This window comes from Dermacentor andersoni, chromosome 4 (genome assembly GCF_023375885.2).
Source record: "Dermacentor andersoni chromosome 4, qqDerAnde1_hic_scaffold, whole genome shotgun sequence".
Taxonomy (NCBI): Eukaryota; Metazoa; Arthropoda; class Arachnida; order Ixodida; family Ixodidae; genus Dermacentor; species Dermacentor andersoni.
Window position 1 is genome coordinate 188,945,904 of NC_092817.1, and position 23,605 is coordinate 188,969,508.

At 48.9% G+C, this 23,605-nt stretch overlaps 1 long non-coding RNA gene across 1 annotated transcript in view; it reads right to left on the bottom strand.

Annotated features, from left to right (window-relative positions):
• Positions 1–23,605, bottom strand: part of LOC129384950 (uncharacterized) — a 117,207-nt gene that overhangs the window by 12,535 nt on the left and 81,067 nt on the right. Inside the window, exon 2 of the long non-coding RNA XR_008612501.1 lies at positions 14,387–14,461. This is a non-coding gene — a long non-coding RNA (uncharacterized lncRNA). The remainder of the gene's footprint in view (positions 1–14,386; positions 14,462–23,605) is intronic.

Genomic DNA, 23,605 nt, shown 5'->3' on the forward strand with positions numbered 1-23,605 from the left:
GCGCCACCTGTCGGTGTAGCGCTGTACATTGCGAGAAGGTGGTCTTCTGTGTTTGCCGCAAGAGGGTTCTGCGTGTGCAGCAAGCGCAGGAGAAATGTAGCGGAAACGTACTTCGCTGCGCGTTTAACTGCGATTTCTGTAATTTACACGCTCATAATTACCGATATACACCGCAGTATAACTTTCTACGGCCCGATTCTAAGGCAACACCGCATTCACTACAGGCGCTTTTGTTCCGCTTTGAAAAATCGAACTCATGGCTGAGTGGTAGCGTCTCCGTCTCTCACTCCACAGACACTGGTTCGATTCCCACCCAGCCCATCTTGCAAGTTGTTTTTATTTATGAATTGCCTTGCGGGATTTTCCGCTCACGGCCAACGCCGTCGACAACGACGACACCCGCTTTTCTGCGACACGAGCTCCTTGATGCTGTGGCGTTAAAATGTAACGGAACTGCCAGACTTCTACCAATTAACGCTGTCTTTCTTGCTCGGGTCTTTATGCGTCCGGTTTCCAGTTACTTCGCTACCTTGTTGCTCCTTTGTTTGCGTCGTTGTCCCCGCTAGCCTCTTCGACAGCGCATTACATTGGTGACGAGGAACCAAGAATGAGCGCCTGCTAGTTTAGTGAATATTTCTGGCTCATTCTTTGAAGTTCCACCTTGGAATATGACCGAATTTCATACGGTTTGTGGGCATTCTTGGCATCGTCAAAACAAAGGCGTGGTGGGGCCTACTTCCGTTCTTTTCTTACTCTACGACATGAATACTGTGCTCCTCCTGCAAGCTTCCTGCTTCGTACATTTACCTTTTCTTCCTGAGTACAAGCATCAATTTGGCCTTCTCTCCGCTTCCATTCCTACAAACTGATGGAATTCCACTACTTCCGTGGCATAAATGGCTTCCCGTCTCGCAGGCGTAGATTGACGCCGCTGCCAGGGGCACCAAGCCAGCCTATCCGACTAGCGCACTGATATGGTGGCGCTCATAGAGTTTCCTACAAAAATTATTTTTGTAGGAAACTCCATGGTGGCGCTATCCCTCCACTACACCTAGAGTGCCTCGATGTCCTCCTCGCCCGCCGCTCCGTACAGAGTGGAGACAACCGCGGCGTCTACTACGGCGTTGGGCACGCGAATGGCGGATGCACCGAGTGCCGGCAACGCGTCCCTACGGTGTCGCCAAAGGCGTCTACTACGGCGGCGGGTGAGGAAGACCCTGAGGCACCCTAAGTACACTTCGGGTTCCTCGATGTCCACATTGCCCGCCGCTACATTCATGGTGGAGACAACCGCGTCACCTGCTACGGTATCCACCATTGCCACGCCCGCTTCGGGGGACGCGTTGCCGGCGCGCATGTGAATCGAGTGTTTGTAGAGAGCACGGGGGCCGTATGTGGACAAAATACTGTGGAAAGGCATTGTTGCGTGCTGATAGTTAAGCAGGCAATATTTTTGATGGCTTACAGTCTTACAGCACTACTACATAAGCCGTCGGAGGCTGTCATGTAATACTGTAGTCTGAAATCATATTGAAACGCGTAACGACCGCTCGTTGGCGTCATAGTTTGCTGTCAAACGGGAACTAGGTTGCATGACACCCGCTGTATTGTTCTACAGGTGGAAAATAACGCGTTTACACATTCGAATAGAGAAATGGACGATTTATTGTCGAATGACCACATTACTGGGCATTGCTGTCCTTCAGGCAGATTTGCGCAGCGGAGCTGTGCTGCTTGGAAACAAATCAGTATGTAGCAATAATAATGCTATTCCTTGAGAACATGGCGATAATAAAGAGAACCAGTCAATAAATTACCAATGAATACGTGATTACTGTTACGAAGTTTTGATCTAAGTACGGCTTTTTATTATGTTCGGTCATTTGTATATAATCTCTGCTGGCGTGTGTATTGCTTCTGCAGAAGTCTGCATATGGTAGCGTTTTTTTGTGTGGGTGTGTACAACCTCCAATGATACTCTTGTAGTCTTGCATTTCACTTTTTCCCTAGGACTTGGATTGAGCTGTCGCCACATGCTTTTTGTTTGCAGCACACACGCGCGACTTACCGAAACACTGCGCGTAAAAGTGTCAACGAGGATGGGTCGTGCAGCCATTGTGCATGAATTTTTACAGTGCAGGAAAGCTCTCTTGAAGGTATTGCAAATCCTAATAAAAATGTGTTGGTATGGGACACGCGGCCGCCGGATTATCGGAGTTTTTATGTGAGCGAGAATCAGAAAAAAATGAAAGAGTACCGAGTGGCCACCGCGCACATAGGTAGGAAGTTTTTTACGATATGGTAAAATAATTATTTTCATCGTGGTTGCCCATCCGCATTTAAATAAAATATGTCATATAACAGCAATTCTGGCGCAACACCTTAAGGCGACCAAGCAATCAATTTGGCGATGAAAACATTTCAATGATTTAAATGATGCTGAAATATGTTGCAGTTCACAAGGTATAATGCACATTCTTTTCTTCGTTGTGCGACGTCTGGTAGAACGTAAAAGAAGCTATCTAATTGATTCTCTTATACCATCGAAAAGCCGAAAAGCATCTACGAACGCGAACAGTACATATAAAGAGTTTTAGAAAAAGCGCAGCGCGGAGTCGGCGTGAGCTAAATACGATTAGCGTACGAAAAGAAACAGCATGCGTAGCTTTCCACATTCGAGCTCACGTACGCCGAGTACGGGTTAGGGTTCCAAACACTATTTCTAACACTGTCAATGATACAGACGCGCGCAGAGGTTCCTAAAATGTGAGAGAGGCGGTCGTGATTGGATTTTTGTCTTTGAGCGCAAAATTTGAAAAAAAAAACACATGATAATCTGCCGCACGAGACATATTGTCCGTACCAGCCAATATATCGAAAAATGAAAACATACTACTGCGCTCAAATTTCGCAGTTGGTAGTGCCTAATTGTAGGTAATTTTTCTTACCGCCATTTGATGCGAACAAAATGTTCGAGCTTTCTATTGCCTACTCTATTTCTTTTGAATAGACAAGGTTCAATTTGGTATCGTCACGTAGTCAATTATTTCTTTTTAATTGTACGTCATGAGTAGCTTTAAACAAACAAGGGTGATTCTTGTCCACTTTTGTGTACTTGAAAAGCAGGTATGAAAACGTAATAGCTGTTGCTGTACTTTCTGCATTCCTCAATAAAACAAGCCGACTAGTGCTTGGTGTAGCAGTTGGACTTAATTATTTTTGCTTTGGCAGATGTTTTATCATGAACGCCAAGAATTGCTAAGACAGACTACGCACAAACAGTGCGCGAGACGCAAACGAAACCTATGTAGCGCGAACCGTAAACAAGAAAAAAAATGCTATGGTACGACAAGCGAGCCGTCAAATGGTGCGGGCATGAGAAAAAGCAGGCAAAAAATGAAAAAAGCAGGAAGGTGGTACTCGTGACATGCGCAATGCGCCGCCGCACGCCATTGATGGCGCCACTTATTGTTCAGATCCTGCACGAGGCTGATAAGACGTCTACATGCTACTGAACGCCTTGGTCGTAGAAGGGTACCACATTTACTGCAGGATCAAGGAGACCCGGACCCAGCACATAGCTAACGTGGGAATCGGTGTAGGCGGGGCATAGGTGACGAGCATGAGGAGCTTTAGAACTTCTGGACAAGCGCTTTCGTCCACGCGATAATAACATAATGAATCATTTACACTTTGGGAAAAAATATAGCTACCATGGGAAAGCACAGTAGAGTTTGTTGGAGCACTTCGAACGCTGTATAGCCGGTAGCGAGAAAGCGGACACCTTCTCCAAAGCTGCGCACCACGACGGAGTCCCAGTTATCAGTACAGCCGCCTGCCTCATGGAGGGACCTCGCACTGCATGAGACATTGGCTTGGGTGTCTGGTCACCTCCCTCCACCGGCACCCTCGAATGGCTTGTGCCAAGGCTCCGAAGCCGCTGCAGAGAACGGGCTCTGCACGAGAGACCATTCCACGCTCCTGCGCTTGCGGTCTGGCTGCATTGCGGCGGCGGCCAGGCTTTATCCCAAGGGCCGCGCTACGTCACCCGCCTGCTTACGCACCAAACGCCTGCTTATGCAGGCACCCGAAGGGAGACTTTATGTCGGGCAAGCAAAAGATGGCGCACGGCAAGGTGGTCTGCCTCCCCGGCCAAACGACAGAGCAGGGCAAGATGGGGAGGGTGAGAGGGAGAACCTCGCCAGATGGGACCGGGAAGCAGTCAAAATGAATTGCGCTTGGTGCCTGGTTGCTTCGCTAGCCTCTGGGCGGGCGCTCCTTTGTTCGCACCAGCCTGCCCAGTGGCCGCGTCGACCGCGCAATACAATAGGCCAAAGTCCTGGAGTGGTAGGGAGTCAAGTACGTTAGGAGCCGGCGTTTCCGCTGCGGAAAATACAACCCGCATCCAAGGCTTACAACATGCAAAGCTGTTAACCCAGCTACCAGAACATTCTCCCACGCAGCTGAAACGGCAAGATGGTACTATTCCAGAGCTTTCCTTGATTGTTATCGCAGCAGGTCAGCTGGCAAAGTACCAGCGGTCCTCTGCCGTATATTTATTGGCTGAGATGTAGCCAAGGGTGTTCTTTCGGGAGGCGCCGACAGTGGTAAAAGGATGGTGAGCATAGAGGTTGCGCCGCCGATGCACTGGATAGCTTTCAAAAAAGTGTGATTAACGCTCCACTCTATTCCACCAAAACCAGTAGGCATAGCCCTCGTAGTCGTCGCATGTCTTAGTGGTACCGTGGAGCCTCTTTGCTGCAACCAGGCCTTTCCTGTTGTCTGGCCAGCCATTGGAAGACCAAATTCACACAAAAAAAAGAAAGAAAGGAAAAACAAGAACGATGCGCTATGTGGACTATTATGTTGTTGTACAGCGCTGGTTACAGGGGTCCGTTCCTGCGTCGAGTGTTGGCGCCTCGGCGCGACCGAGCGCACGAGCACAACGAAGGATAAATGAGCGAACCCGGAGCTCCGCGGGTGCTGAAAGACGGTGATAGCGACGAGAGCGCGAGGAGGAAAGCGGATGAGGAGAGTATTGTAAAAGCGTGAGGAGGAAAACGTAGTGCTTCGCAAGGCAGGCTCTGCGGCGACGACCACTACGAGACGGCGCCAGAGTAACGCGCCGTCGTCTGTTCACCGATGGCATGCGGCTAACACGTCAACAAATACGATATATGGCAACAAAGCGATGTATCAGCGAAGGTTTGTCTGCGGCAGCTGATGTGAATTGCGCCCACGCGTCATCCACGCTCTGTCTCTCGCAATCTCCCGATTAGCGAGGCAGTCGCGCCACTATACGCAAAGTACATCGACCAATATACTCAAAGTGCCCTGATCGGCCAGTCACGCGGCAATTAGCGTGTATACGCGGGCTTCTTTCACACTCGAAGAAATAATCTTATGTAGCCCGTATTTAGGAACAGAAATCTGTATCGGCAGTTTTCATGTTGATCGACAATTTTCTCATTAACACTTTTCATCTAATTATAATTAATGTTCGAGTAGTTGATTAATTAAGACTAATTGTGCATTTAGGCGGAATACAAAAAATAATCTGAGTATACCCAAGCGACGGCAAACGACATCGCCTTGCTTCCGCCCAAAAACGTGGAATTTGCGTCTTTTAAAATCTTTGTGCATGATAGTTGGGACACCCAGTATAATGCTCCATTCGAGCCTTCTGTAAACAAGTAAAAAGGGTTCTTCCGCACATGCGTGGTCGTATGTTAGCAGAATGGATGTTTAAAAGGCTGACTGCAGCGATGGTACGCTGACTGCAGCGATGGCAGGACGAATGAGGCGCTCTAGATAAATTGGTCCCTAGCAGGGACGTAAAGGGCCTCCTGGGTCTGGATCTTATCAAATCATTTGATACGGTTGCACATAAACATATCCTACATAAAATCTCAACCTTGGACGTAGGAAGCAATTTTTACAATTATGTGATGTCCTTTCTAGCTAATCGGACAGCTCGGTTCAAACTCGGTATAGTCACAGGCGGTCCATACAATTTCGGCAACAACAGCACACCACAAGGTTCAGTATTGTCCCCACTCCTCTTTAACATTGACATGCACAGGCTATTGGAGCAATTGTCCGAAATCCCGAGCTTGGGGCACGTCATATACGCTGACGATATCACAGTGTGGGTCCCAAGGGGGTCACTCGCAGCACTAGAGCAGACACTACAGGCAGCGGTAGACACCACAGACTCCTTCCTTAAGGGCACCGGACTCAGGCTATCACCTAGTAAATCTGAGCTGCTGCTCCTTAGACAGGGCAGACAAGGTGTTAGAAACCTTGCGCCTTTAGAAACTCTGCCAATTAAAATCGCAGACAACACAGGACGGGTCATACCCAGAGTAGAGAAAATTAAAATTCTGGGTCTTCTCATTGACGCAAGGAGCTGTAATGCTACGGACCTGAACCTTCTCACACGTCAGGTCAACAGTACTTTAAAGCTCCTGGGCAGGGTCTCAAATCGAAATGCAGGCCTCAAGGAGGACAATCTGATCAGAGCATATCATGCATTTTTCATCAGTCATGTGACGTACATTGCATCATACCTGAACTGGGGGAAAGGAGAGAAGGCTAAGCTAAACGCACTTATACGCTCCGGACTCAAGATGGCTCTGGGACTCCCGCACGGAACGAGTACCGAACTCCTCAACAAGTTAGGACTTCATAACACTATAGATGAGCTCATTGAGGCACATTCGATGTCACAAATTGTAAAACTCTCCAACACTAAGCCAGGGTGCAAAATTCTAGACGAAGTCAGAATACTGCCTCGAGGAGGAGACGTCTCTAAGTTCAAAATACTCAAAGAGATGGAGACACAATCAGTTGTAGACCCCATACCTAGAAATATTCATCCTGTCCACAACAAGGGCAGAAGGGACGCCAGGGCCAGATGCATTCTGGGTAAACTGCACCAACAACACAGCTCAGCTCTTTTTGTCGATGCAACTAGTTATGGATCGGGCAACCACTACGCTATTGCCGTGGTCGATGAGAGCGGTAAATTAATAAGCGCGGCGTCACTAAGAACGAGCTCCATTCATGCCGCCGAAGAAGCAAGCATAGCACTTGCGATTACAATGAGGAGAGGCTCCACGATTTTCTCCGATTCCCGTACAGCTATTAGGAATTACTCAGCCGGCTTCGTCTCAATGGAAGCACACAAGTTACTTATACAGAGTATTAATACTCATAATTACGACCAACTGGATAGCTCACACCTAGTCTGGTTTCCGGCTCATCAGGGCCACTCGGTCAGCCCCAATGGCTGCAATCCTAACGAGCAAGCTCACTCTGCTGTGCGAGATCTCACATGCCGCGCATCAGATCAGGAACTGCTCCAGGCTGACTGCGGCTCTTACAAAGACCCACTTACTACTTTTCACGAGATCACCTCACACTATAGGGACGGCAGGAGGTTTTTTCCTCCCCCCCATCAGAAGCTCAACCGAGCTCAGGCAGTCACATTAAGAATGATTAAAACTAAATGTTATCCCACACCTTTTGTGCTTAACAAAATTGACCAGGATTTTCCCGCGGAATGTAAAAGTTGTAGACACACTTCGTGTTTATTTGATCATATGTTCTGGCTGTGCCCAACCAAAGGGCTTCGGATCTCAACAGTGACGAGGACTGGAGCCGGCGCATATCCAGCGAAGTCCTCCAAGATCAACTCCTGGCCGTCCGAAGAGCTCACGACACCGGGAAAGCCTTTGGCCTACCGGTGCCTACGTGGGCGGAGCCACCGACTTAGCCTGGGGGCTTGTGCCCTCGGACCCTAGTTTCTCTGGACTAAAATAAAGTTCTTGCCATGCCATGCCATGCTGAGCGTGCCACTACAATATCATTTGATGTTGCAGCCGTGCATGCTGCGGCATATTCACATTTAATCCCTAGAGAGAACATACATGTGCCACTTTAACAAAGTAACTAACAATACGAATTGCCTAACGTCATGTATGAGTGCGAGTAGAGCGCTAATGATTGTGGCTTAGATGGAAAACTCCTAGCTGCTTCATTGATGCAGAATTTTCAACGTAACGTCCCGTTGTTATGTATATGGATGGAATTTCCTTGCTATCTCCTTCAATGTAATGCTCGATTGTCTTCCGATGGCCGCATTCGAAGTATAAGTAAACTAGACTCAAAATATTCGGAATTGCGAATAGTGAATATTCTATTCAAATGCCGAATGAAATAGAGAGAAAGAGAAATAAAGTTGATATTATGGCGAGCTGTCAGCGTTGGACGAAGACGACGAAGTTGCGCCTCCGCAGGTTCACGGGCTCGACACGGAGCAAAAGAGAAGACAATCCGGGCGATATCGAAGGGTCCCGTGGTTTTCTGCGTCCGAGCCACGATAGATAAAATATGTGGGACAAGAAACGCCTCACGTCTCCCCAGAAGTGGCGACCCGATGGCCGGATGGCAATGCGCCACCTGCTCATCTCTTCATCGCTTTCCGCGTGACGACAGCAAAAGCCTTGACTACAGACCATTCCGGCAAATCATGGACACATCACCCCTAAACGACGCGACGCCGAATTCCACGGCAACCGACCCTGTCATCGCTGCTATCAAGTTATCAGAGTTCTGAAATCCGATTTACAACTCTGGTTTCTGAGCCCCGACCCACTTTTCCAACGACACCGCGTGGCATCACAAACTGCAAGGTACGACCACATCATAGGTGCGCTACCGCCTTATGTCATTGTCATCATCAGGGATATTGTGCACTCTCCGCATCCTGAAAGCCCGCACGACACTCTAAAGACGTAACTTACACGGCGACCAACTGAACCACAACAGCGCAGGCTGCAACAGCTGATCACAGGGGACGAACTCGGTGACTGAAAGCGCACAGAGCTTCGTCGCATGCAGCGGCGAGCGGCGATCACTCTGCGGCACTGGACGCATCAATTCTACGCAATCTGTTCCTACAGCGACTGCCTTGGAGGTGCGGAGGGTTTTGAGTGTGTTCTTCTCCGCGTTCCCCGACTCCCTAGCACAGATGGCCGACAAGATTATAAATGTCGGCGCCCCCACACTATCTGCCATCGAGAGCCCGTGCGCTTCATCATACGAAGCTCCGGTCCACGAAAACCATTTGGACGGCCTTCTTGACGGTAACGGGCAACTCAACCGCAAAGTAGACCATCTGACCGCCGAGCTCAACTTTCTCAAAGTCTCGCCACCATGCCGTACGCTTGTCAAATAATCTTCTGATTTCTTCCAAGCTCCTCATCCCGCAGACCCAGTACGTCACAAAATCACGCATCACACTGTGACTTGGGAGCGCCAGTTTTTGCACGTTCTCGTCGCCTTACTCCCGCCCGGTACAAGATTGCGAGGCAAGAATTCGAGCATATGTTCGAGCTCGGATAGGATCGCCTCTCATCTGGTCCCTGGTCAACGCCGCTACGCACGGTGCCCAAGCCATCAGATGACTGGAGGCCTTGCGGTGACTACCGCGCTCTTAACAAAATGACGGTGCTGAACAGCTATGCCATATCACACATCCAAGATTTTATGGCCTCACTGCACCGATGCACCGTACTCAGCAATATAGGCTTAGTCAAGGCACACCACCAAATACCTGTCGAGCCTTCTGATGTACTGAAGAGTGCCATTCTAACACCCCTTGGCATGTTTGAATACCTACGTATGTCATTCGGTCTACGAAACAACGCAGATACGTTTCAATGGTTTGTTCACCAGGTTCTTCGTGGTTTGGCCTGCTCTTTCGCATAGATTGACTATGTTCTCGTCTTCAGCTAGTCAGCAGAAGATCAGGAGCATCACGCGCGTCAGGTTCTTGCGGGACTCCGAAAATATGGACTAGTCGTAAACGGACCGAAGATCTAGCTTAGTGTTTCTTCATTAAATTCCTTGGTCATCGCAATCATTCCCGCAGAATCTCTCCTCCTGCGACTCCTGTAGAAGCCACAATACAGTTTCTGCGACTATCGACTACGACGAAGCTGCGTGAATTCCTTGCCTTGCGAATTATTACTCGAAGTTTATTCCTGACTCCGCTGCCATCGTACAACCACTCAACACACTCTTGTCCGGTCAAACGAAACCGAACGCTTCCATGTCCTGGAAAGACGATACCGTGACAGCTTTCAGCTCCATGAAAGAAGCTTTCGCCAACGCGACACTCCTCGCGCATGCAAAGTCCGTAGCTGTCATTCACTCACGGTGGACGCCTCGGACGTCGCCGTAGGAGCAGTACGGCAGCAGTTTGTCGATGTATGTGGCAGCCAGTTGCGTTCTTTTCGAGGAAGCTCTCGCAATCCGAGAGTCCTTACAGCTCCTCTGGTCGGCAACTGCTGGCATCCTACTTGGCAGTGAAAAATTTCGACCACTTTCTCGAAAGTCAGAAATTCCACATTCTCACCGACCATAAACCGCTCACGTACAGTTCGACCACTGCGAACTTTGCCCGCACTACACGCGAGATCCGCCAGTTTGCGTGCATTTTGGGATTCACGAGCGACACTCGACATATAAGTGGTAAGGACAACCCCGTTGCTGATGCACTATTTCAAATAGAAGTCAACGCAACTGTCGATGAGCGCCCACCAGTGGCTTTCGCAGCCATAGTCGCAGCACATGTGACAGCAGCAAGCGCACAGCAGCCAGCGCGCAACGGACTTCAGGCCCTAGGAATGAAACACTACTCCCTCGAATTCAAAGACATGTAACTTCCAGGCTGCGCTATATGCTTGGTTTGTGACATATCTACCGGTTGCCTTCGCCCCTATGTTCTACCGTCATTTCGCCGCAGCGTCTTCGATGTATTGCATTCCTTGTCGCACCCTGGCATCCGTGCGAGTCAACACATCGTCACTACACAATGCCCGTGGCCACGCATGAACATTGATATCAACCACTGGAGACGTGCTCGTCTCAAGTGCCAGCAAACCAAAGTTGAACGCCACACAGTGAGTTCACTCGGTAAGTTCAGGTCTCCTGATCCCCGCTTCATTGGCGTGCACCTTGACCTAGTCGGCTTTTTCCCCACATCCAGGAACAGCCAGTATAAATCGAGATGCATAACCGGTTCGCGCAATGGCCTGAGGCACTACCTTTCAGTGATATCATGGCTGAGTCAGTCACCCGAGGCTCTATCACCGTGTGGATTAGCCGCTACGGAGTTCGCACGACCATCACAAGAAATCGAGGTAGTCAATGTGACTCCGCGTTTAACCATGATTTATCCGGATTGCATGGTGTCAGCAACATTAAACGGACACTAAAGGCAACTATGAAGTCAAGCTAAAGTGATAGATTAGTGCTCGAGAATACCTAAGACGTCAATATTGTCCCGAACAGAACCTTAATAATTGAGAAATTCAGGTAAATGCAGGACACGGTTAGAGACTACCTCGGGACATTCAAGCACTTGCCCGATGACGAAAGCACCCCTCAGTTAAATTTTGTCACTAGCACTCAACCATTCGTTGCAAAAACATTTTGTAGTGTATTATAAGACGGAATAAAAGGCTATTTATTCAGTTCTATTGAATTTTTAGAAGAAATTGAAATTACCCTTGACGACGACGCGGGTGGTCGAAAGGTTTCATTTTCGCTCGACTCCACCCCGCCCATGCTTTCGCGTTTCATTAGTTCACTGGCTCGCGAAACTCGCACAAACTGCAAGTAGCAGAGAAGTAAACTTCCATGTGATGTCGCGGTATGCGCGAACGGTCTACGCCACCTGACCAAAAAGCAGCTGCAGCGGCGAATCCACCGCTCTCTCTTGGCTCGGTAGCGTCGTCTGCCGGGCAAGGTTTTATTCACCGACAGCAGCAAAAAGTGGTTATGGCGTATGCAACGTCACTACTCTCTCGGTTGGGTGACGCGAGATTTGAATTCCGAAAAAGGCATTCGGACCCTTTAGATGCAATTTCCTCGTAAACAAAGACTTTTCTTGGCGCGAAACAAGCGTTGCGACGTTTCTGTAATGGTAGTTCCACAGTCCACGTCAACTTAGTATTTGCTCTAGTGTCCCTTTAAGATGACAGCCTACCACGCTATCTCTAACGGCATGGTTGAGATTCCACCGCCAGCTCTAAGTCTCGCTCATTGCGTCGCCACGATTGATACAGTATTTTGTGTCGTGCAAGATTAGTGATGTCGATGAGCCACAATAAAAAGGAGTATATTTTTTACTAAACTGAAGGCCCTGCCTGGCGGTCATTTGCCTCGGCAGATGAATCGCCCAGGGACCTTTGGCGGGTCACGCGTGATCTCAGGAATGCGCCTGCTCGCTTCCTAGGCAATGGCTTGTCCCTCGCTGGCCGCCATTCTCCTCATCCTCCTAGACGTCGGTGCTGCTACAATACCCTGTACGGAGCGTCTCCCACTCGACCTTCTTATTCTTCGCAGCGCGATACTGACTGACGCGTCTTGCTCGTCAGCTGAGCTCTTTTTCGGCACTACTTTAAGAAGAAGCTTTAGCTCGGGGGCTCCTTTCTAAAAACATGTGAAAGGAGAAATCGTTTTTTCCGGCAACCACTGCATCAAGTTTGATTGCGTTTGTTGCGTTTAAACGAAAATCTTAAAATCTAGTGACTGTTTGTGGCGACTTTCTGTTTTGGCGATGAACTTTTTTTTCAAGGGTGTTGAAAATCGCAATTTATCAGAACTCAGCAATGAAAAACAATATCGCAATTCTGTCAATTGCATCTAAGAGTACAAAAAGCGGACAAACTGGATGTAATATACATTGCTTTCCAATATATCACTAATGTATGAATAGCGCTCATGCAAAAGCCTCGTAAACAACGTAACAAATTCACGTAAGATATAAATTGATATATCAAATTGATCTGGTTTCGATGCTCTAGTTGATGTGGTTTACAGAACTCCGGCACTTGTTCTTCGTGCAGAGCTACAACTTTGTAAACTTCTTGATTCTATTATATTTTAACCGTACCAATTTTTGAATATTCCATTTTAAAAATTCAGACCTTCCATCAAAATTCTGCTGCATCAGTCACTAGAATTTAGCTTTCTCTCTCAAATGCAACAAATTGGCCAAGTAGTTGTCTGAGAAAAGCGTTTCTACGTTTTACCTGTATTTGAATAGGCCGTATCTGAGTTGTGCCCGAGCTAAAGCTTCCTCTTAAGGCTTCCTGGACACTTTTTCGGCCCTTCGCCGGTACCAACGTTGGACTTCGGCGATTATGGCAGTCGCCTCAAGGTTTCCATAGGAGACGTGTCTTCCATTCAAGCCAGCCAACATTTATGACCATCCTTCATCAGTCGTGCTCTCCGTGATTGCACATAGGTCATCGTGTGCAACGACACAGTCCGAGCACCACTACAGCCGCCCTACAAGGCACCCTTCAAAGACATCGAGCACTGCCCCAAATACTTCGTCTTGCTGCTGAATGGACACCATTACGGCGTCTCTATTGACCTCATTAAGCCGGTGTTCCTGCACACCGACACCATCTTCACGGAAGACAAGCAATCTACGAACGCCAAGCGCGTCTACTTCACCGCTGCAGGGTAGTACCGACGGGTCTTCGACATCCTTCTTTCCCAGCCTGGCTCTTTCGCTAGAGGGGGGTTCTCTGGCGAGCTGTCAGCACAAGGAGGCTTAAAAATATTTGTGTCAGCATTTGGTCGACGACGACGAAGTTGTGCCTGTGTAGCCAGGGCAAGAGAGAAGAGCGCCCGGGCAAGATCGAAGGGTCCCGTGGGTGTCTGCGTTCGAACGACGATAAATAAAATATGAAGGACAAGAAACGCCTCATTTCTCCCCGAAATACAAAAAGCTGGCGACGATGGGCGTCCCTAGGTGGACAGCGTCCTCAGTAATCGAGGGCATCGTCCCTAGCCCAAGCAGGGGTGCGTGCATATCGTAACCTTTAGAATAACCAATTTGATATTGTCCTGTATAATTCAGAGCATCGAAGGACCAAATTAAATAGGACAATATTTAATTCGTTATTCTAAAGTTTGAGGTATTCTCACACTCCTAAATATATAATGTGCCGACGCACCCGCGCCCAATGGATTGCAGTGCAATCAAGCCGCCTCAGTGTCAAAGCAAGCTGTTTATTTTGAGGCTTGCTAATGGAGGCCAGCACGTTATCTTATTGTTGACATGGCCTGGAAAATCACAAGTGCTGTTATCGTTCCCGCGCAGCCCAGTAATGAACGAGCATATTGCTTTCCCACTGAGGCTGTTGGGTAGCGCTGCGGTGCCGTGCGGCCTTAGTGCTAGTCGCATATTTTTCCTTCTTAGCGGGCTTTGTCTTCTGACCTTAAAGAATGAACGAATAAAAAGAAGAAAAAATACTCAATGGGCACCTTGTTCGAACAGATATCTTTTGAATCTACTTACCTTCAAAGTAAGTAAACAAACCACAGCCTCCTTTGGGCTCATAACACATCATGGTCTTCGTAAGAGGTCCGTTATCTAAAAAGCGAAATTGTAGGCAATTATGTGAGCATGGCAAAGAGGAAAAGTGGTAGCCACCAATAATTGCTTGCGCCTACGAGTGCTAAATGGCAAGTGCGTGTTCATTGAATTAGTAAACTCTAATATCCGGCGTTCCTAAAACCAGAATTCGACGAAAGTAACTAGTAACCAGCACTGCATAATGAAACATTGTTCTTGAGTGAACGGAGAAGCTGCAAACGAAATGAGTGCTTCAATGCAGTCGTTCATAATTTCATCGCCTAAGGAATGGGCCACACTTTTGTAGCGATACTGTGGCGGCTAGCGCGAAGGGGGAGGGGGCAGCGCGCGGCCCTGAGTGTACCAGTCACTCATGACGACGATAGGGGGAACTAGCGCGGCTTCTTAGATGCATGTTTTTGTTCTTCTTTCTGGGTTGGTACCGTTGTAAGTGGTAGTTCCGATGCGGAATTTCGGCGTTTGCTGTCATGTCATTTTGTTAGGAAGAATTTAGATGCACCTTCAAAACAGAAGCGATAGTAAGTACAGCACCTGGGTGCTGGCTCTTGCAAGCCGCTGTTGGGGTCTACTAAGGCGTTCGTAAAAAACCGCGCGCAAGCTACTAGAGGCCTACTTTAATCGTCCAGATGGTTACATGTGTATCAGTGACACCTCTGAACACGTTTGGTGATATTCACTGTGCGCATGGCTAACGGACAAGAGTCTTTTTTTTTTTTTTTTTTTAGCGTAAAAGGCCCCGTGTCGCAGAAAATCCGGTGTCAGCGTCGGCGGAGTTCTCCGTGAGCGAAAGTTGCCGTATATATTTAGGTTTATGTGCCACACCTTGCTACATGACATGCGGTACATGTGGTTATATTGCTACCCCATTCTATCACTAAAGTTGCTCGTACCTTCTCTTACATTCTTGATAAAGGTATTCCTCAGAATTGTGAGAATGACATCTAACAAACAAATGTCAATAAACAAAACACTGACAGTGCATGCCTTTTATGTTAGATCGCCTCACACTTAAATAATAAAAGTGCGAACCAATAATGGAAACCTGAAAATTATGCTCGTTTTTTTTTTTTTTTACGCGGCTGTGCACTTCCTCCGCGATCAGCCCACGCAATTGGACGCATTTCTAAATAGGAATGGATCGGCACGGGGTGCGAACGCAAGTGAACTTTGTGTCATTTTACTTTTCCCTGCTCTTTTCAATTCGCACGCAGCACGCGCAAATTGCACTGCTATAGCCGGCGCCGTGTACAACTGCGCCCTGTATAGCGCAGTAGTAATAGGCCTACGCGCAAACGCCTGTCGGTTTTGATTTTGAGCTCTCGCATTTCGCACTGTGTCGCCTCTTGACACTTCATGTGTGCGCCCGGTATCAAGTGAAGAGTGGTCCATTTCACATCGCCATGGCTAGACCTGAAGAGCACTAACTCACTAGGCAAAAATAATTGTTGTGTCGGCCTGGTGTGAAAGTTACTTTAGTTCAAGTCCGTTAGTAGCGGGTGCACGAAGCCCTCGGTTGCAGGTAGGCCCTCTGCTATACAAAATGAACAGTGGATCAATAACTAAATGCCGAAGGATGGAACGGGCTATCTATTTCATCTAGGAAGCACGTCTAAGGAAGGCTATCTATTTCATCTAAGGAAGCACGTATGCATTCATTTTGGGAACGCTAATAAACTTGTTTACATATATATATATATATATATATATATATATATATATATATATATATATATATATATATATATATATTGTCACAAGCTGTCATGAACCACGCCTGCCGCGCAGACAACCAGATCAAAGAAAGAGAAGAACGACGTTAGCCAAGCTGCCGCGAGACCGCTCTTCAACAACCGCGCCTGTCAATCAGATTCATCTGGTTCTGCATTAAACACCTCGTGTGTAACATTTGGTGGAGCTGTGCGGGGTAACTCCCACGACCTACAACGGAGCCACCAGCACAAGAGCTACGCCCAAGCCGTCGCCTCGCCGGACTTTCGCCGTCGCGCTCAATCATGGCCACAGAGCAAAATACCCTCACCAGCAGTGCCTCGGCGAGCCCAGTCCCTATCCAGCGCTACCGAGAGCCACGCACGTTCTCGGCGAAGGCAGAGGAAGATGTGGATGAGTGGCTAACCCATTACGAAAGGGTAAGCCAATACAATAACTGGAACGCTGCCAGTCAGCTTAGGAACGTTGTTTTCTTCTTGGCCGGTACGGCGTTGGTATGGTATGACAACCACGCGGACATGCTAACTACATGGACACGCTTCGTTGAGGAGATCAAAAAGTGTTTCGGTGACTCGGACGCAAAGAGGAAACGTGCGGAACTCACATTAGCCCAGAGAGCTCAGGTACCCGGCGAGACTTGCGCTACCTATATCGAAGAAATTTTGAAGCTGTGCCGAACCGTCAACCCTCAAATGACAGAGGAAGATAAAGTGGGGCACGTCGTAAAAGGAATAGCGGAAGACGTGTACAATTTCCTCATTGGTAAAGAGAACTTGCACACTGTATCAGAACTGATACGGCACTGCCGTACGTTCGAAGCGCTGAAGACTCGCCGAATTACACCAAAGTTTGGACGGCTGGCCAATGTAATGACTGTAGCAAGTGTTGACACGAGTCCTCCGCTCCCAGACCTTTCGTCCGCCATCCGCCAGATAGTCCGCGAGGAGCTCCAGCGACATGACGAACAGGAACGTTATGCGCCGCCACGTTGCAGCTCCTCCGTTTTCCGAGACACTCTTTGGGAACCCCCTTCGGCTACTTGGAAGCACTCGGTGAACGTGGCGGATCTTAACGCCTCGAGAGACGAACCGCATTACATTACGACCGAACCACCACGCAATGATTCGCCCCCTCAACGTTTTGATCCACGCCCACGGAACTTTCGTCCACGAAGACTCGCCGCTACCTACGACTTTCAAGGGGAAGAGCCTCGTTACCCTCAACCGATGTCTTCGGCAGAATACCTCAATCCGCATTCTGAACTTCGCTCTTCGCCAGTGTGTTACTGCTGCGGCATGCCTGGCCATATAGCTAGGTACTGTAGCCGACGCCGAACATCAAACTACGGATCGTCAGCGCCGACTATGCGGTCTAGCGGTCGTACACTGCGCACTCAGTGGCCAGGAGACTCCACTTCAGGAAGCCACTTTCGAGAGGACCGAAGCACCGCCCAGGAGACCTACTTTGGAGAAGAAAGAACCCGGAACCGCTACCGCTCCCCTGCCTCCGACCGTACTCTGACGCCACCACCAGCCTTCCGAGCCTCCCGATCACCATCCCCTCGGCCGCGATTCACCTCACCATCGCCTTGGCGCCGTTTCGTGTCGCCCCCGCCGGGAAACTAGCGAGCGCGGCCGATGGAGGTGAGGTCGCTGGAAAATGTGTGCTGCCAACTCAACTGCCTCCATCTATTTTCATGCTAAAGAATAGGGTTCATGTACTGATTGATGGGGTCTCTACAATGGCTTTAGTCGACACGGGAGCAACTGTCTCGGTCATGAGTGTGGGGTTTAAAGGCCTTCTGGGACGCAAGGTTATGTTTCTTTGGGACCAGTGCACAAGTTTCCGTGGAGTCAGTGGTGATGCATTATACCCGATTGGTGTGTGTAACGTGGATGTGTCTTTGGGTGGGAAAGTTTTTAATGCAGAGTTTACTGTTCTTCCTCGCTCCTCGCATGACGTGATTCTGGGGATTGACTTTTTGCAATTGTTTGGTGCGAATGTTGACCGCCGGACGGGAGAACTCAGTGTCGCCACCAGTGTTTCACCTGTGCTCTTTGAAGGTGAAGCTTGCCCGGAGAGTGTGTTGTGCGTGTCTGAGGATACAGCTGTGCCCGCTTTATCCGCGATGCGTGTTGCCGTCGCCTGTTCATCTCCGACTCCTATCTCGTTCGATGCTGCAGTGGAACCTGTACATCGGAACCGCCTCAAGAAAAACGTGTTAGTTCCGCAATGCGTGGTCTCAGTGACCAATGGATGCGCGGTGCTGTGAGCGCTAAACTGTTCCACTGAAGCGGCAGTGCTACCTCAAGGCCTAAAGATTGCCACGTTTCAGGAAGACTCGCCCGTATCGGTGGCAGTACTTACAGAGCTCCCCGATGGAGGAGCAACCAGTGTCTCGAGCCCCGGGAGCTCGAAGATACTTTCCATGATTGATAAGTCACTCAGCGATCACGAGCGTCGAGTTTTGATGGCCCTACTTACGAAACATACCTCGGTATTCGACTTTGCGCAGCACGATGGCCCGCCATCAATTCCTGCGTCCAGAACTCGTCACCGCATCAACACAGGAGCCGCCCAGCCAATCCGACAGAAACCCTATCGTGTATCCCCGTCAGAACGCGAGATAATCAGCGATCAGGTCCAAGAAATGCTATGCAAAGGCGCCATTCGATAATCATCTAGTCCTTGGGCAGCCCCCGTGATATTGGTGAAGAAGAAAGACGGTACGTGGCGGTTCTGTGTTGATTACCGTCGCCTAAACGCCGTTACTAAGAAAGATGTATATCCGCTCCCACGAATTGACGACGCCATCGACTGTCTCTTTGCGGCATCTTACTTTTCCTCAATCGATTTACGGTCAGGTTACTGGCAAATTCCTATACACAAGGACGACAGAGAAAAGACAGCATTTGTAACACCCGACGGACTATTCGAGTTTAACGTGATGCCTTTCGGGTTGTGTAACGCGCCCGCAACGTTCGAAAGGTTCATGGACACGATATTACGCGGCTTAAAATGGGAAGTTTGCATGTGCTACTTAGACGACGTTGTGATCTTCGGGCGAAAGTTTAGTGAGCACAACAAACGTTTGCATTTGGTCTTGAACTGCTTGGAGAAAGCGGGTCTAGTGCTCAATTAAAAAAATGCCGTTTTGGGGAACGACAAACTCTTGTGCTTGGCCATCTGGTCGCTAAAGAAGGCGTCCGACCAGATCCACAAAAGACTGCCGCCGTAGAAGCATTTAGAGTACCCAACTCTGTCAAGCAGTTAAGAAGTTTCTTGGGCTTGTGCTCCTATTTTCGCCGATTCATTCCCCGGTTTGCTGACATGGCTCATCACCTTACACGCCTTCTACAAAAAGGCGTTCCCTTTGAGTGGACTGCAGATTGCGACTCATCGTTTCGCCAGCTCAAGTTCCTCTTGACATCCCAACCAATTCTTCGCCACTTTGATCCTTCATCACCAACTGAGATTCACACCGATGCCGGCGGCGTAGGCATCGGTGCTGTGCTAGTTCAGCGTGTTGGCGACAGTGAGCACGTGATCTCTTACGCTAGCCGGTCCTTGAGCCACTCCGAGCGCAACTACACAGTCACCGAACAAGAGTGCCTGGCGGTCATCTTCGCCGTGTAACGGTTTCGTTCGTATCCCTATGGGCGCCCCTTCACTGTGATAACAGATCATCATTCGCTATGCTGGCTTGTGAATCTGCGGGATCCCTCAGGACGACTAGCGCGCTGGGCCCTCCGTCTACAGGAATACGATTTCGTTATTTGCTACAAAAGTGGCCTGCGGCATGCTGACGCTGATTGCCTCTCTCGGATGCCACTTCAAACAACTGAATGTGATGCGGACAATTTTGATGAGAACATCGCTTTTGTGTCCCCGGAATCTCCGGATATGGGTACCGTCATATCCGAGCAGCACAAGGACGAGAGCTTACAACCGCTCTTCACCTGCACCTGCAGGCAATCGCTTTCGCCTACGTGATGGAGGCGCGCTGTATAAGAAGAGCTACTCGACCACCGGTGAACGCTACCTTTTAGTTGTCCCCAAGAACATTCGCCACCAAGTATTACACGCCATGCACGATGACCCAACTTCCGGTCATCTTGGTTCCACACGTACACTCTACCGGGCTCAAGAACGTTTTTACTGGCCTAAGATGCGGAAAGATATCGAACGGTACGTCGCCAGCTGCTCTCAATGCCAGCGCTACAAGCGTCCACCACAAGCGCCACATGGCCTGCTTCAACCAGTTCCCCCTTCTAGCGTCCCCTTTGAGCAAGTTGGTATAGATCTCCTGGGCCCTTTCCCGCGATCCTCCAAGGGTAAATCGTTGGGTTATCGTTTGCGTAGATCACCTTACCCGCTATTGTGAGACCGCCGCATTGCCATCGGCCACAGCTACAGAAGTTTCTATCTTCTTGCTGGCTAACGTTATACTCCGACATGGACATCCTCGCATAGTAATCAGCGATCGTGGGCGACAGTTTACCGCGGACGTGGTTGAAGAAACCCTTCGTCGGTTCATGTAGCTTCGGCCATTCTACGCCCTACCATCCACAAACTAATGGTCTGGTCGAGCGCACAAACAGAACGCTTGCCAACATGCTGTCCATGTAAGTCGATTCAGCTCACAAGAATTGGGACAGTATCTTGCCTTTCATTACCTATGCCTTCAATACCGCGAGACACGAGACCACTGGTTACTCACCATTTTTCCTTCTGTATGCTCGTCCGCCGCGCTACACTCTCGACACTACATTTCCCTACTTCGCTCATGACAACGAATCAATTGATGAGATCCTATGTCGAGCAGAAGAAGCGCGACGCCTGGCTAGGCTACGCACCCTAGCATCGCAGGACCGGTCCAAGATACGCTATGACGGGCGTCACCGCCACGTTTACTTCGATCCTGGTGACCTTGTGTGGCTCTGGACGCCGTTGCGGAAGCGTGGCTTGTGGCTGAAGTTTCTCGCATACTACGTCGGCCCTTACGTTATTCTGGAGCGCCTCAGCGAAGTAAACTACCGCATTGCGCGTCTCACGAGCAGTGGACGACGCTCGGCCAAGGCTGAAGTGACACACGTCGCGCGTCTGAGGTGTTACATATATATATATATATATATATATATATATATATATATATATATATATATAGAGAGAGAGAGAGAGAGAGAGAGAGAGCGCAACTGCTGCGGCACACGCTGTCGGCGCGATATTTTCTCTCTACAGCTTATCTCAGGAATGCTCGCCGAGAACTTGTCGGCAGACTAGGTTTGTTGGCGTCGGTGGCACGAAAGCTTGTAACACTACGCGGAATCGTAGTCGGTCGCGTCGGCGGCATTCTCGACCTACTGTGACAGGGTGCATCTCAGCGACAGTGCAAAGTAGTGACCCAGTCGTCGGTGCCTTGTCCGAATATTGTCAGCATTAGTTTCATGACAGGCCCAGTGTTACCAGGACTTAATGACATTCCAGCTGCATCACGTAGAATGATAAAGTGACATTGCCAGACTGAGTCTGAGGGTTGATAAAGGGGCATTACACCTGGAAGTATACTCATTGAGAAATATAACAAGATGGACACTCGGCGAAAAGTGGCCACAGGAAGTATGTCACGCTATAGTATTAATGCCGACCGTTCGCTTCCGCGAGCATCGAAAAAGAAAGAATGTGAAATGATATTAACAGAAATTCTTTTAATTTATTTGTTCTTTCCCGCAAAAATAAAGATATCTACGTATAAATTAAATTAAGCTTTGCAGCTTACTTCCGTTGCCTAGCGAAAGGCGAATCGACGAATCGAGCCAGATGCATGCGTCATTCGTCAGACACACCGCCGAAGCGAGAGAGACCGGCCGCTCATTGAGCGTTGGACTGTTCAGTCACCCGTCTGCCTGTTTTTCTGTTCTTGGATTTAGCCTGGTTTGGTGGGCTCCCTGCGAGTTCTTGCGTTCCTTCTGAACTTCGACATGGCACCACTGCACTATCGGACTACGGCAACGTGAGGAACTTTCTTCGACAGTTTGTGGCGCATTTCAAGGAATTAGGCTTACGGCACCGCACCTAAGACCAGACTTGTGGCGCAGTTAACGAAAAAGAGCGCGGCCGTCGTGGCGCACTTAGTTTGATTTAATGAATCGTACTGGGAGATGTTAAACGCTTTCTATGAGCCCCAATATTAACTTATTTCGGTAGTTTTTGGACATGGCGGGCCCACAGGGTGCTTTGACGCAGTTTCGCGTGTACTGAATCGTAATGCGACAAGTTTTGGCGCTTTCTCTGACCCCAAACATTATTGTAACTAATTTTGTTACTTTTTGCGGTACTTTTCAAGCGCAGTGGGCGCGCCTGGCGCTGTGACGCGGTTAGCGAAAAGCAGCTCGACCCTGGTGTGCAGTTAAGTTTCGTGCTTTAATGCACCGACAAGTTCATGGCGCTTACTCTGACGCCCAACATTGTTGAACATTATTTTCCGCGCTTTTCTTTCTTACTTATGAGGCACCCTCGCCGCGCCTGTCGTGACGCAGCGAAGAGCAGCTCTGCCGTGGTGACAGTTTGGCGCCTACTGAATCTTACTGCGACAAGTTTGTGACAATTTCTATGGCCCCGCAAGAATTTAAGTCTTCGTTCAGTACTCACGCTTGTCAAAAACGCGACGAGCAATTGCCAAGAGTGATAACACGGGAGCGTGCTGCTTGCGCCAGCAGAATGCGCAAAAGATAACGCCAAGGAGCTCAAACGCCAGGAACTTGTAACTCGAAAATTCTGTCTTCTGAACGACTGAAGGCAAGCTTTGCACCCACGCATTTCTTTTGAGTGCGAGTAGAAGGAATTCTGCGTACGTCCAGCATGGTCTGATTGAGAGCCTGTGTTGTGACCACCTCTGTGTATTCGTAGCGTGCTATCGCATCGGTTGTAGCCAATTGTAATGGAAATGCGCAGTAGCCCGTGTATTCCTGCTATTAAGGTGCAGGAAATAAGGCCCGGGAAGAGGGGAACGCTTGGAAGTAGAATGTTTTAGTGTTATGTACGGTATTGTTTGGTATGGAGTCATGTACATTCTACGCCGTGTATGTAAAAGCGAACTGCTTTTGCTTGTAATGCCACCCATTCACCACTTGCGCCCGTTTCACCTCTACAGGCATTATTCTTGCATGTTAATACCAAAATGACGCGTACTTGTAATTTAATTTTTTCAGCTGACGTCGTCTGGTCGAGCTTCCTGCTTACCTGGTGTCACAACGTTGGACGAATGAACAAGAAGCCCGCAACGAGCATTTATATAGAATAAAATAAACATTTCCTCATTTCACAAGGCGTCTTGCGTCTTTATGAAATTGCACGTGGTACATATTCGATGGATCCTTGTAAAGATCGTTCGCAATCAATTTTACTTAATGA